This window comes from Amblyomma americanum, chromosome 1, assembly GCF_052857255.1.
Source record: "Amblyomma americanum isolate KBUSLIRL-KWMA chromosome 1, ASM5285725v1, whole genome shotgun sequence".
NCBI lineage: Eukaryota > Metazoa > Arthropoda > Arachnida > Ixodida > Ixodidae > Amblyomma > Amblyomma americanum.
Window position 1 is genome coordinate 541,320,996 of NC_135497.1, and position 16,486 is coordinate 541,337,481.

At 46.7% G+C, this 16,486-nt stretch overlaps 1 pseudogene; it reads right to left on the bottom strand.

Moving 5' to 3' along the window:
- Nucleotides 1–575: 575 nt before the first annotated feature.
- LOC144129351 (uncharacterized) lies at nt 576–15,448 on the bottom strand (annotated as a pseudogene).
- Nucleotides 15,449–16,486: the final 1,038 nt, after the last annotated feature.

Sequence of the window (16,486 nt, forward strand, 5' to 3'; positions counted from 1 at the left end):
CCCAGTAAAACGAGGCGCGATGTAAGCCGAAACTACTTCCTGCAGCATGTGTTATAATTAGAGCAAAGTCATTATGACACTGAACTGCATGCCCAAACTGCATACAGCACTAAAATTCATGGTCACTGTTGGGTTGAATAACATAAACCTCTACATCATCGAGAAGCATTTGTTTTAAGTAGTCCTGCTGCAAAACCGTCGGTGCTGGAAAGCATACAGACGAAGCAGATGCAGAGGTGCGGTTCTTTCTGGGCCAATAATCTGGCTGCTTCTCAAGTTTTTTGTTACTAGGAGTGGACTTCGGTAGTGATGGCTGCTTGTCTGGGAATTGTTTAACAGCTTGCCTACCTTCGTGAAGTTTCTTCATCAAAAATTCTACCCTTGACGGATCAACTGGGGCCTCTTTGTTCATGAGGTCTTGTAGAATAGCTGCAGTCAGGGTGCAAACGCCTTCAAGGTTAGAATTTTGTGGCTGAGGGATAGACTCAGCCTGAATGCTAACAAGAAGTGCCTGAGGCTCGTCCAATGGAAATGAACTAGTCTGCACAGAAGTTGAGGGAGGGGCTCCATCTTCATCATGTGGGCCCTGAAACCCAAAATTTTGTTCCAGTTCCCATTGTGCAACAGCATGAATGTGCTTGCACAAACTCAAGCTGTTCCCGAAGTCACTGCATGTACAATGGAAACTGTGGATACAAATGTTGCATTCCTGGCAGCTCATCCCGCAACCTATGCATGCCGTGCACCCCTTTACTACTGTGTACTGATGTTGTCTTAAGGATTGAGACTCCACAAGCCAGGCACCGTCAAGTGCTTTGCAAACGCTAGATTTCGATATAGTTACACCTGCACAATGCCTCTTGAAGTTGTCAGCAGTGCGGTGGTCTGCCTTGGGCCTCACCTCAGAAACAAGCTGCTTCAGGAGCCGTTCATTAGTGAATTGCCGCAAAGTAATCAACAGCTTGTCTAACCGCTTGCACTGCAGCCTCTGCAAGTAAACAGTCTTCAGTTCATTATGCATACTCTCCAAATGGTTGTTAGTAGTGAGGTTGCTACCGTCCCTATAGCAGAGGGCCCATTGCTCTGGACGGTTTGCATAATACTTTTCAAAGTACTCAATAAAGGGACTGAGCCCAACCACAGATTTTGACGCCAGAAATTTTGCAAGAATAGCCTCAAATTCTGGCACGCTTGGGCAAAGCATCAATGTGTGCAGAGTTTCCTTGACCACTTTCTGGTTTTCTCTGCCACTCACTTTACTGACATGAGAGTTCCAATTATGCTTCACATGCCAAGTACAGAGCACGCGTTTCTGGGGGCTCCCCATTACCCTTGCCCAAGCATTGTAATATGCTGGCGCACCATCTGACATGAAGAGCTCAGTGCAGAGTGCCTCACCAAGTCTGTCTTTGATTGGCTGAAAAAAAGCAACCATAGTTTCCTCCGTAGTACTTTTTGAGAGCAGGTAGGCACATGGAATCCCTGACCAGTCTTTGCCAATTACAAGCAATGTTGTTAGTTGGAGGCCATGAGAATTAGTGCCATAAGTCGAGTCTATGGACACACTTTTCTTACCATATTCGAGCAGGAACTCCTTCTGAGTGCTATTCATAAGAGCCATTTTAAACTTCCCTATGCATTGTTCTGTAAGCAGCTCTTTATCAGCATACAGCAAAGCTGAGGTTTCTTGAAGCTCATCTATCCACATCCTCATGCTGACAAACTCATCTGGGTCTTTCTGCTCCTCATATCCAATATGAAACTTGCGTTTTACATTGTAAACATCGTGCCTGTTCAAAGTATGGAGCACATTCAATTCATCTCCACCAGTTGCGTGTGCATCCAGCAAAATCCTTTTACTAGGGACTCCTAGGCTTAGTTTTGCGGCTATGGCATTCTTCTGGGTGGATGTCAAGCGCTGATGCTTCACACTTTTATCATGACCATAATGCTCAGCCTGGTACTCAACAGTTACGTTCTCACCTTCTTGTGTGACATCCATAGTTGCAAAGCAGTGCTTGTTGCACTTCACACTGCGCACTAACTTTGGCTGCCGCTCCCTTCTCCAGTTTTCACATGCATTCCTGACCTATTGCACAACAGGCACATCTGCATTACTCCCGAGGATGAACGCTTAGGCCCACTAGATGCTATGAATTTCACTTTCTCCTTCATTTCTTCCATTTCCTTCCAGGCTGCAAAATCTGCAAACAAAAATACAAATGCACATATTTAATGAAGAGATATTATAGACTGAGCAAGCTTGATTTGCTAACCCTTTAGCTGAAGTTCAAGATGTAAGGAAGCCATCAGAACATGGGCTAGAAGTGATCGCTCAAGGCTCACTCAAAGTTCTTAAGGCCCACCTACCCCAGCACCGGCTTGACTTCATATGTGACATATTTTAACTGTTCTGATGTTACTAACTATAACCTACCTTGCCTTTTAAAAGCGGTGCAGTACAGTTGTGTGAGTTATGGCTGCCATACGTTTCAAAAGTCTAGCAACCTAATGCAAGCTATGAGAAATCAAAAGCTGAAAACACAGGCATACAGCACGATATACTAAAGGCAACCACCATATAACTGTTAAGCACACCAGAAATCTGCATCAACTACAGGTACTATTGCACTGAATGCATAGTGCCTGAAAAAAAATTCCGTTACACACAGATGTGCGGGCAAAATTTCTCTTAATCTATAGGTAGTGGATATGGCACTTGGATGTGCCGCTGGAAATGCTTATCTTTAAATAATGGTGTTTGGCTGAAAAGCATGTCCAGCCCTGCCGTGATGGTTCAGTGCTTAGGGAACTGGGCAAGGCTGACTCGATGCCAGCCATAGTGGCCACATTTTAGTAGATGTGAAAGGCGAGATACCATGACAGCAGAAATTATCAGTATTCCACTGTGTCGTCCCTCATTGCTAGAATTGCCTTGGGACAATAAGCCCCACTTAAAAAAAGGGGGACGCTTCACGTCTACCTTTAAAGGATCCCTAAGAGTGTTTAACAAGGTGGCTATGAAATGCGTGCAATTATGTAGGGGATAAACTTGGGTGTGCAGGGTGCACTCAAGTCCTCAAAAAGAAGCTGACTGTTTACAACACATCATTAAAAATCCCAGCTTTTGCACAGCACGGCAGACAGGGAACGCCGTCACTAGTTCACCAGAGCCGCAGCGAAGAAGGCGAGGTGCTTGCCTGGCCCTGGCAGAATGCATTGTGTGCCCTTCCCACTCTCGTTTGCTTTTTAACCGCAGCGGGGCAGCAGGCGGCAAAGAGAAAAACTAAAGAATGATTTACCAATGCGAAATCAAATGAAGAGCATTAAGAAGTACTTTGATTTGGGCTAGTTGGTTCATATCTTGAAAGAAGTTAGGACGGCGCTAAAACGACAAAGACAAAGGGGCACGAACACAACAGGACGGGCGCCCGTCCTTTTGTGTTCGTGCCTCTTTGTCTTTGTCGTTTTAGCGCCGTCCTAACTTCTTTGAAGAGCATTAGCTAAGTTGCTTTCACCTATGCTTTCGACAAATTTGGATACCAATGTGTACACCAAGCAACGATGATTCGTTCGGTGCCGCTCGCATCCTTCTGCAACCACTGGTTCACCCACCACGGCCCTATAAAAGCTGCCTCCATTACGGTTTCGAAGACCAAAGGTTATGGGTACGAATCCCCCACACACACCGAGTTTAAACTCAACTAACAACTTTGTCTGCCGACTCATGCCATTCTGTTTGCCACACTCTGAACCCTCTGTGTCAAACAGGCGGGCCACGATTTTATCACCGATGGTGATCCCAAGTGGCACCAGTCTTGGCGCCCGCTCAGACGGTACACATATAGCAGAACGCCAGTATAGGATATAATCCAGCCGCTGTGCCGGCTCGGCAACTGCACGCGCGCGTGATCACGTAGTGGGGTGTCACATTTTGCTGAATTGAGGTGTTACAACTATGATCACGCTATTTAGCCCCGCATCTTGAAATCTGAGAGCAGACACGAAACAAGCAATTGGAAGTAGTAAGAGCTAACACTGTTAAAAAATAACCAAGTGTGCAGAATTACCTGGTAATGCATTGTGGGTGGAGTGCAGCACATGTCTGTAATGTGATTATTTCTGAACTTCACTCTGCGTGTGATTTGAGAGGGAAAACGCAGAGGTCATTTTTAACTGCAGATATCTGTAGAGCTACAGAGCCTAGATGAAACATTTTCACGGAAGGATGATACGTGATTCAGTATACATCATTGCCATCACCTATTTTTACCCCTTTTCAGTTACCGTTTAAGGGTATGATGCAACATTAATGGCCACTGTCTTCACCTCACCTTGCCAAACCATGTTCGCATACACGCATTTTGCTACTAATTTAATCACTAATCTCTTAATTGGTGCCTCTATTATCTCACACATACTCGTAGTATACGCTCGTAACCTACATCATATGAAAAACAGCTCGAACAGATATAATAATAATAATAATAATTGATTTTTGGGGAAAGGAAATGGCGCACTATCTGTCTCGTATATCATTGGACATCTGAAACGCACAGTAAGGGAAGGGATAAATGAGAGAGTGAAAGAAGAAAGGAAGAAAGAGGTGCTGCAGTGGAGATCTCCAAATAATTTCGACCACCTGGGGATCTTTAACGTGCACAGACCTCACACAGCACACGGGCGCCTCAGAGTTTTCCCTACATGAAAACGCAGCCGCCGTAGTCGGGTTCGAACCCGGGAACTCCGGATCAGGAGTTGAGCGCCCTAACCGCTGAGCCACCGTGGCGGGTACCGAACAGATATGGAACCCCGTTTTTCACCAGGGATGCATACCAACGTGCCTAGGCCACACTGTTGTGTTAAAAAAGTATGCCTCTTAGGAATATGAGAATATGATTCCCACTGCTAGGAAAAATTTGATCGCCTCCACCTGAGACTCTGCTTGCACATTGATAACAACTTGTGGCGTAGCGAGCATTGTGATCTTGTACTGCTTTCAAGCTACACCCCCTCCGAGGACTTGGAGCTACCCGAGGACTTGGACAAGCCAGGCTCGTAGCAGGCCGACAGCTATTTATGCTTCATGACTATGCTGTTTCATACATCAAGTGCAACGAATCAAAGCTACCGCTCTTGTTTGCACTGCCTACACCCACGACCAAAAAGTAGTAGACACTATAACATAGGAAATGATTTGCCTGCAGGCTTACTACATCCAAGAAGAGCTTCAAATGGGCCTAGTTGGTTTGTAATCTTCGACATTGCTATTGCGCTACTCATGGTTTACACAAACAAGAATGACACATACAGACAGGGCGCAAACTATCAACTGATTTTATTGCGTGGGCAATTCGATTTATATGAACTCTTAAGATGAGAAAAGAACGGACACAAAAACAGGTAGCTTCATAGAGATGAGTTGTCTAATCTTCTGCTGACAGGCATGTGTGGAGGATGCAGTCTTTTCACTTCCTTAAAAAGTTGATCTCTCGCTTCGTCAGCGCTCCCAAAGGGTCGCTTACGCAAGTGCCTTCCTTCTCAGACGTCATGCAAAATGCTTCATAAAGCTCCCTTTGCATTTTATCTTCGGATCGAAGGATGGCAGTGGTGCTATCAAGAAATGGCTTACAGTTTTCGCACTTGGAGCAATGCGCTGCCAGATTACCCGATGCCGTCTGTATGTGTTGTTCTTGTTTATGTAAATTATGAGTAGCGCAATAACAATATCGAAGATTACTACATCCCACATTCGTCATGAACCCAATTAAATGCACTATTACTGCTGACGACACAGTGTCACTTTCTCATGCCTTAGACCACTCGGTCACAGAGCAAGTGCGGAGTAACACACCTCCCTTAATTTTTACGCATGGACTACTTCTGTACCTTTCACAACGTTGCACCTGATGTATGAAACGGAATATAATCCACCTCGTCGTATGCTTTGTGGCCCTCCTTTCTGTGTCCGATTTGCACCTAGTACAGCTTGTCGAACACAAATTTCTTTTCAGGCGACATACGGTTCAGCCAAAGACCATTTTGGCTGAACTTTCAAAAGGCAACAAGATGTCCCAGAAACTAAACGAGAACCTAGGTGTTGGGGTCCCGCACAATGCAGGACTGCTGGAATTCAAGCCGCACATAACCTACGTACAGAAAGGATTCTGGTGCAATGTTTAACATTGTGTTCAGCTGGCTTGAAATTTCTCTTAACAAAGAACAATTCACATCCTGCCTTGAGATCATGGTGCAAGAACTATTTAGATCTTGATACCACGGCCAAAAGCGCGACCAGAGCTTGTTTGCCAATCATGTTTTTTAGTGCAGAATAACTGTGCCACAAGAAGCAGGCCCATCAAGCCATAGTGGCCGTCACCACTCGGTGCAACAGCGTGTACATATGTGTGCAGCACGGACATTAGTCAGTACCTTGTCATTTTTCTTTACTTTGTGTTCTACTTGCTGGGACTACATGACTGGGCAGGAAAACAGCAAGAAGAGTTCTCGTATTTCGGTGCTTACCGTAGAAATGCATTTATTGCAAATTTTTTGTTTTATCCTCATATGGCTGCTAAGAACATGATTAACTATGCTGCAAAAAAAAATTTACCGCAATGCATGCACTACTACATTCATTCAATCAGTCAGTCTATATTTTGCCCAAGCAAAAGGCAGAAGAAAAGTCTGTGATGAGCATGAATAAAAAGGCTAGATGAGCCAAAGAGCCTTTATGTACATTAAAACAATGCTTGAGCAGTAAATGCACCAAAGCCATGAGGTGCTAAAGCCTGCCATGCACAGAACATAGTTATCTTTGGCCACCTGGGGTCATTTTCATTTGTTCTCGACATAAAAGCAGCCCGTGCATGCTGCTGCAGTAACCGCATCGTTTGCCACCACCATGAGCCGCCGTAACAATTTGCGCAATCTGATTCCCACCATTGTGCGTGAAGAGCTTCGCAAGTTTTGCAGCTTACGCTGGGTTTAATCTCCGCTCCTTTGCAAAAAGGTGCAACAGGCGTCCTGGGCTCTATTGTGGAAACACCACGTCCACCGGGAGACTACCACCTATGGTAAGGTTGTGCAGCATTTGGTTCCCACTTCATCAGCACCGATTCATGCAACCCATCCTGTTATGCTGCCCTCAGTGCCAACAATGATCGCGAAGCGTCCGTGTGGAAGGCCGACATCTGGTGCACACCTGACAGCTGGCCACATTGCTTTCAATGCGGAGAACCAGGCCACCTGTACCGCTATTGCTCTTACTGACGCCTCAGCCTGCAGGGTTGTCGCACCAATTCTCAGAGACCCCAGTTTGGCCACCAACCCCCTGCCATTGAAGACTTCCTTGCGGAACAGCGACTGACCCTTTATATTAATTCACTGTAGCATACTTCTATCCCGTGTACCACGTTAGTTATGCTCATCTTCGCTGACCCCGCACAGCTCTCTGGGAGCGGCACATGGTCCATCGTCCAGACCTCGCCGGGAAAACTGAGACCATCGACCTTCAGGGGGCGAAGTTGCTAGGAGTTGCTGCGCTGAAGACCTACCACTGTCGCTGCTACACTGCGAACACGAACTGATGGCACCCTCGTCCAAGCCAGACAATCGTGTTTCTTTAGGCATAGGTTATTCTCGACGGTCACATAGACTGTGCATTAGTGGACACTGGGGCTGACTATTCGATTCGATAGTGGTCATCTCGTTACCGTAAAGGGTATTTGCACAGCTGGTAATCAAATTAATAGATCTACGTTTTCAGTTGCGTCGTTCTGTGCGATTGCTCCTGGGATCTGAGTATCGGCATTGACTGTGCAGAAGTATGGTGCAATCATCTACAACAAATTATTACCTTTTCGAGCGGCATGACCCCCCAACTGACCAGCTCTTGCTGCCATAGTGCTACGCTTCGCATCTCTTGAGACATCGTCACATTGCCACCACGGAGCAGTATTTTATTGGAAGTCACCTACGACAACTTGCATGATGCTGAAGCAGTAAGAGGCTAACCATTCACTCCTGCTGACTCAGGGCATCTGCGCTGCTCACAGCTCACTGACGCTTCATGGTGGCCAGTCTGCGATCCTTTTCACTAATCTTTATAATGAGCACCGGCATGCTTTTCCTGGAACTAGTATCGCTTCTGCTTTGCATCCGCTGCAGCAGGCACTGACGAGCCCTACCTTGAGACGTCTACATCAACTGCCACCTGTCCGGGGAGCAACAGCTGGCCTTGGAGCAACCACTGCTCGAATTCAAGCTGTGCTTTGGTTCTTCGCAGGTTCGCCAAACGCCCATCACTTCATGTTTCCGCTAAGGATCGCAAGTTCAGGAGAGGCTCGACAATGGAGTAGCTAAACCTTCCCAAAGCCCGTGATCTTTGCCTGTTATCCTGGCTAAAAAGGACGACGCTGCTCTGCGGTTTTGTGTCAACCATGCAAAACTGAACAGTGGGACCAAAAAGGACGTCTACCCGTTGCCGCGCAATGACGACACGCTGGACAAATTGTGTTGCACTAAGTGTTTCTCAGTCGACTTGGAAAAGCGGCTATTGGAAAACTGAACTAGATGAAAGGGACCACAAGAACACCGCTTTTGTGACACCACATGGCCTCTATGAATTCAAAGTGCTTTCTTTCAGCATGTGCAACACCCCTTCCATGTTTCAACGGATGATAGACACTGTCCTCACAGGTGACAAGCAGCAAATCTGTCTTGTGTACTTGGGTGTCATCGTTTTCTGAAAACACTTGATGAGCATCCCCAGCGACTGCATGCTGTCCTCGAAGGTCTCCGGTCGGCATACCTGAAGCTCCAGAAGTGCCCTTTCAGTTAGAAAGACCTCAAACTTCTTGGTCACGTTGTGAGAGCTGAAGGAATGCGGCCGGATTCCCGAGAAGACTGCCGCCGTCGCACATTTTCCCGTTCCTACTGACAAGAAAGCCCTCAAGCACTTCCCGAGTCTCTGTGCGGATTACTGGCACTTTATTGCTGACTTCACAACTACAGAGCCGTTGACGTGCCTCACTAGTAATATCTCCTTTGTGTGGGCCACCAAGCAACACACTGCTTTCACCATGCTACGCCAGCACCTTCAAGCATCTCCCGTTTTTGCACACTTCAAAGAAGATGCCAACACCGAGGTTCACACCGATGCCAGCAACATCGGTTTTCATGCTCTCCTTGTCCGACACCAAGATGGCCTAGAGATGGTTCCTACATATGCTAGCCACACTCTTTCTTACGCCGAAAGCAATTACTCTAAGTCTGAGAAAGAATGTCTTGTGGCCATGCGGGCCATCATAAAATTGCCCTTTCGTAACTGATCATCACTATCTACGCTGGCTGGCAAATTTGCGAGAACCATCTGGGCGCCTGCCACGATGGAGCTTACGGCTCCAGGAATTTGACATCACTACTGTATAAAAGTCAGGCCGTAAACAGGAACACGTGGAAACACTGGCTCGCACACCACCTGATGACCCAGCAGCAGGCGGATGCGGAAATTCACCCTATCATTGACCACCTTGAAGGCAACAATACGAATCTATCTTGACACTTCTCTCTATCTCAGCTCCTTCTGTCTTCGGCATGGTCTCCTGTACAACTCGAGGCCACAATAGAGCTTACCATCTCTTAATTCCAGCTGATATTCATGCTGACGCACTTTTCACTTGCCACAATAGCCCACATGTGGCCACTTGCGTTTTCTCACGAACGCTCGTCACAGTGGGGAGCATGTACTATTGGCCGGGGCTCACCGGCGCTGTCAAACGTTACATTAAAAGCTCCAGAGAATGCGAGCACTGGAAGACGCCATCATTTAACTCCATTACAGCCACTCGCGCTCCTTTCGACCAAGCAGGTATGGACTCCTCAGCCCTTTCACTTTGTTGCTGACCAGAAACAATGGGATTATAGCTGGCACAGACTATTTCATTCGCTATGCCAAAGCCACGGCAATCCCTCGTAGTACAGCTTCTGATATCACGGAGTTTTTCAAGCACAATGTCTTGCGGCATGGCGCCTTTCATACACGATTACTGAGAGATGATCACCGTTTAGGCCGCAGTTAATTTATTTCTCAGTTGACCTATCATTCATTGAACACAACCATCGCGGACATGCTGTCAATGTATGTAGATGCACACCACAAAGCTTGGGATGAAGTCCTGCCTTATGTCACCTTCGCCAACAACACACCCTGGAGGAAATTATGCGCTTCACGCCGTTTGACCTCGTGTACAGATGTGAGGTACATAGTATGCCTGATCTTGTGCCCAGATGATGCCCAACTCATCCCAGGCACCCAACAATTTGCCCAACAAGCTGAAGAAGGCAGTCGGCTGGCCCACGTGCAGATCCGGCAACATCACAGCACAGGTGCACGCCACTACAACCTTTGCTATCGCCGGGTTGACTACAAACCCGGCGACCAAATCTGCATATGGACTCCTGTTCATTGCCACCGCTTGTCTGAGAAACTACTGTGGCGCTAGTTTGGCCCTTAAAGAGTGCTACGGTGCGTCAGTGATGTCGACTATCAAGTGCTTCCGGACAGTGCCATGCAACCATGACGCCAACAGCTCAGCTCTTGGCATTGTGCACTTTGTGCGGCTTAAGCCGTTCTATACACGGTAACGGCAAGCAAACATGTTGAAGTCGTAACACGCTTCAGCTGGAATCCTTTGCTCACTCTCCCCCCCTCCCCCGGTTATTTTCAATTTTAACCTTCTGTCGACCGCAATGCTGTCAGCATCATGACAACGCTTCTCTTTCTCGGAAGGGGCAACAGTGCCACCTATAGTCGGACACAACCTAAAAAGGAAAAGAAAGCGGTTGCTAACAGTGGGCCATGATCCGCGGTGATTGTATTACTCCGCTGGCCAATCAAAATAGTAAACTAAATCAGCTTTTCACTCAGTACAGCAAACAAGCCACGTTTTCAAAACTCTACAGCTTACAATTATTTTCCTTGTAAGTAGCTTTTTCTTTAGGTAACAAGAAAAGTTTTAACGACAGATTACTTTTTGTTGTGGAAGAATTGTGTGGAGAGGCCCTGAATGTGGGCCGGAGCTTCGCGCCAGACTTGAGTTGTATCCGACTATAGTATTGCCAGGTGGCATGTGGCTGACCTGGAAGACGGTGATTTAGCACTCATGCTGTGCCGTCTTGACCAGCACCATGTATTAAAACACCCTCCATCAACAAGTACGTTACAATATAGAGAGAATTGAGCATGCTCTAAAGAATGGACGTAGTCTAAAAGCAGTGACGAGGAAACTAGCCATATACAAAAAATTGGAAGTGGCATAGCTCATCTATGCCAGAATATATGTATCGAGAGGTATACGTTTCCCTGGCTGAGCTTGCTGTGGTCATTGTATGTTTAGCAATGAGACACTGGGCTCCATGTCGGCGGCTTAACGCCATCTATTACACTCGGCAGTCTGGCATCTCAGTTTGGCAAGCCGTTCCTCTATTCGGGCGTCTCCGCTGCTTTCTCCGCCTTCTTACACTCATTCTCTCTTTGCTGAGTAGCCAAGTGCCAGGGGACAACCTCAGGATCGGAAGAGTTAATTTTCTCTTGTCTATACCGCCATTAAAAAGCAGCTGGACTCCAATTCTCTGCATCCATGTCAAACGTTGTGATAGAGACGCCCATTACATCTCCCGCCTTTTATAAGCAATGCTGCACTTGCGACGCACGGTTCGGGTGATAGAGGGGCGTGTGGCAAGGCGGCGACTAAGAACGCGGCGCACCTGCTGCTCCTCTCCGGTTGCCATGGTAACGGCACATGCGCACAACTGGCCTCCTCCAGCTACCGCGAAATGCTCGACTGGTAGCCCAGTGTAGCTCTCACTAGAAAACCAGATGTATTCGTTAAGAGACAGTGTCATTATATACAGTAACCAATCTATAGAGTAGCCAATGCAATCAGGACGTTAATGAGAGGCAGTAGCGGACAGCACTGTGACATACCACCAGTAACAAAAGAGCAAGTGAAGAAAGCCTTAAGAGTAATGCAAAGGGGGAAATCAGATGGTGAGGATCAGGTAAGAGCATATCTTTTGGGAAGGATAGAGGGGTCATGGTACTTAAACTAGATTGAAAACTAAACATTTTGACAGATTTGCCTGTCTGGTTGGGTTTGAAGACTTATAATAAACTGCACAACTCCAACCAAAAATTTTAACTTTAACCAAACGTTTCGAAGCCGACTCGACTCCTTCATCAGGGGTGACTGAGGGCAGTAGCTAAGCGTCTTAAGTATGGAGGCACTAGGTACCCTGAGTACATAGGGGTATTTTTGTTTTTAGGTAAAACCTGACTTTACCCTATTTAAAATTTTTACACCTCAAAGATGTTCTTAAAAGATCGGATGAAATGCAATTTACCCGATTTTTGAACTACAATGCCCTTAAGTTGGCGCGACAAAGACGGGCGGCCGACAGAAGAAGGAAACCATTTAACATTATAGAAGTTGGCAGCCATACTGGATCCACTTCAGAAGCGCTTGCTGAGTCAGTAATCTGATCAATACCGAGCTATTTTGATTTCCTTGACCGATGCACACTCTTTTTGCAAGCAGTTTAACGAGTAAAGAGTCGATCACACTTGTCTACAGCGCTCGAGCGGTGCAGCCCGGTGGAAATAAAGTGAAATTATAAAGTAGGTATTGACATTCACTGATAATACTTGTCCTTAAGATCAGCCTAATATTCATGTGAAACGCACACGCACCAGCGCCCTACCCTCAGCAGAGCAGCTGCGATAAGATTTAACTTTATTTGCTTCGCAGCACACCGCTCGAGCGCTCTAGCCAAGCGTGATCTACTTTGTACTTACTGGAAGTGAAGCAAGCCCCCCCCCCCCCCAAGTAAAGGTGTTAAGTCATGGACTATTGGTACGACGCAACTGTGCGCTACCCCCGGCTAGCAAATGCTGTTTTGACAGATACAATACTGTACACAATAAATAAGTTTCACAAAGGCTGCAGTTTCAAATTACAGTGGAAAAAATCGGAGGGGAAAAAACTCCAGCTTAAGGGTATGACGCGATAGCATAGTGGATTAATTTCCATGCATGCAAAAGGTCATTCTCTACTTTACATTCATGGATCCCTTAGAGTCCTCATACCCCAACTAGTGTAGTGGTGCAGCGGATAAGCAATTCACCAATGTCCTGCAATGGCAGCTGCTCCCAGCTGCAGGTCTTAAATGACCCAGGTCTCTTCTCAAATACCAATCGTTCATTTAGCTGCCACCTACAAAGGTGAGCAGTTTGCAATGGGCAGGCAGGCTTTGTGGATGCCACAGTCACGTGACGTAGGCTGGCCACTTGCCTCCTAGCTTGCTCCCTGGGGACTACTTTCCAGAGTCGTACTCGTGATTTTTCGCTTACAATGGCAACAACACCGACACCGCACTTTCTTGACAATGGGACCTTCAACGTTACAACATTAAAAAGACGCACACACTTAAGACTGTTAGTGAACAGCGTGATGTAATCAGATGCCATGCAGCCGGCAATTGTACATCTGCATGGCTCTACATAGCCACCACCAAAACACTGCTGCACCCCTTGTGACCTGCACGCTAACCTCTTGAAGACAGTCGCCGCCGTACCACAGCCCATGCTCGGCGCCATTATAAGGGTATGATGCGACAGCTAGTGGGTTAACGCCCATGTATGCAGAATTAGTCTACTTTCCTGGGAGTCCTCATGTCACGGCTAGCACAGTAGTACAGCAGTTAAGTGGTGCCCTAGTGCCCTGGGATAGCAGGTGCTGCCAAAGGAAGAATTTGTGCAATCCAAGTAGCGCTTCACAGGCCACTACCATGGGATGGCAGATACTGCCACCGGTGGAATTTGTGCGATACAGGTGTTGTAGGCAGTAGTGTAGCCACTGCATATTGCTAGAGCGAGAATGCGCCTGGCTGCGCGATCACGTGATGCACGCTATGCGAGCCGCGCGAGCTCGTTCTGGGCAATGTTTGCCTGCCAGGGAAATAAACCGGTCGCTGGTCCGGCTTTCCTCAACTCAACAGCAGGTTGTCCCTCTCGAGGAACCTCCCGCAGCCAATCATTAATCTAACGGCTACATGCCAGGTTGCATGAGTTCTCCATCTTTTATGGTTACCATTGAACTTTAACACACACAAGTTTTCGCTCCATAGAGCAAGCAAGGCTTCTGCCTCAAAATAAGTTTCGTATTTTTATTAGTAACCTGCACATACAATATATATATATATTATGCAGAAAATAGCCATACTCCTTTATTAAGAGTACAGAGTGAGCACTGATGGCTTTTTCGTCAGCTGTTCACAAAAAGAAAAGACCATCATTTCGCCAGTTGCGGGAAATATTTCCTAGCAAGAGGAACATATGCGCAAGCTTGTAGCTCCATTGTGTCCGAGTTCTCACCCTCGAAAATAACGCATGTTTGCCAAAGCGGAAAGAAGAGGTGCACTGCTGCTCCAAGTTGCGCATTAAAAATTACAGAGGAGAGAGCAATACACAGCAGATAAGCACAAGCATTGAGGTGCATAATGTTTCCCCTTCATTTGCATTTGTCAGCCTACTTTTTTTCTAATACACCCTGCGCTTCTGCTGCTGTTCTGGTGGCAGACTCAATGGTTGTGCATGCGAACAGCGTCGTTTGAATAAAGCAGGAAGTCCTGCATTTGTTGTGCTTGTTCCTTACTTTACCCAGCGATATAATTTGCAATGCACTGGTATGTACGGACGTGGGCCGACTTGTCAAGAACGCTACGCTGCGGGAGGAAAGGTGAAGCTTCAAATCTGCTATGTTGGTGACTCGACCGTCATACCTCAGTCGTTTATGTAGGTACGTGGAAGCGATTTAATCTGTTGCTGTGAAACCACTGCCTGCTTTAAAATTTCGCTCCCTTTTCCTCCGCAGAACATTACGCGAGCGCTCTAACGCAAGCCTACTTGCGTTTGTACACAAGCTTACATTTCTTTCGTGCATGCAGTAAACGCTACGCGAGCGCTCTAACGCAAGCCTACTCGCGTTTGTACACAAGCTCACTTTTTTCGTGCATGCACAGACACAAAAAAAATGGCGCCAAGAACACGTGCATCTTCCTCACCTGAATAGGAAGAGAACTGATGCGTACTGAGCCTCGACACGAACCCGTGATTCTGCTCGTGGTGCTGAAACAATTGGCCACGGCGGGCAAACACATTAGTACACTGATCACAACTGTAGGAGGCTTTCGCACTACCACTAAGAGAGCTTGCAGCTTCGGGATGCTGCTTTCGCACATGCCTCCTTCGAGATTGCTCCAAAACAAACTCAGCTTGGCACACAGGACACTGATACTTATCTCGTACAGGTGACTCTGCGGGTGGTGCGCTTGGTCCCTCCATTCCTAGGAGGGCACCTCGGCGACAGACACAAACACAATTCACACTGGCAAACAAAGAACGCGCAACGGAGCCAACAAGGACAAACTCGCAATAGTAGAACAGTGCGCGCCCAGCGCAACACAGAATATGGCAACGGCCAAAAAGAAAGCTCAACGGAGCTGCGGCTGGACAATGCAGTAATAAAACAGTGCAATTACTGCAAAGTATACAGCAATTAGCGCAACAGCAAGACCGCAGATCGAGGGATCAGCGACGACGCTTGCACGATGCAACGGGGGACAAATCTGCGGAATAAAGGAGTCACGTGATCATGTATAATACAAAAACAAAATTCAAATCACATAAAAACAAAAATATAAAAAGTTTCTGTAAAATATATAACCATTGTTTTCAAATATGATACTAAAAATTATTTCAGCTGAACAATCAACACAAACAAATTTAGCCAGGGGAAGGGAATTACCCCTAGGGACGGGGAAATCTAAGGGCGGAGTCAGACCTAGGGAGGACTGGGACGGGTTGAACCACACAAACAAAAAAGAAGACTGCCGCCGCGGGGTTTACGCGCTTCGCTTCGTTAGCGGTTCATGGTTTACATACACCGTTGACATAATTGCCTAAACTAGCATCGATTACAGCAATGGTAAAGCCCTTATCGACGGCGAACGATTGAATCTCGAGAGGCACTGTACCAACCTAGAAAAAATGTTGTGAACTACCACACACTCATTTTTACATTGGACATGACACCTACAGCCATAAAACGCAGCATCAGGTTTGCTGCCTCTTATAGTGCAGCACTCAGTCACTTAAACGCGTCCGTGCTGCACTTTCACCACATCGACAAAACTTTCGAAGAGCTGTCTGCAATTGAGGCTAATAACTCGAGTGTTAAAATGTCATGATTACACGATTTAAAATTTTCAATGCACAGTGCAAGAACCATATACAAGTATTGGTGAGTGAGCTCTAATTAAGAACGTCCGGGAATTACGCGTTTCACTGCTTGAACGAAAGTACCTGGAAGTTTCATTGCTTTGCACTGTTAATGCGCACGCAATTCCACTATCGCTTATGCCCGTA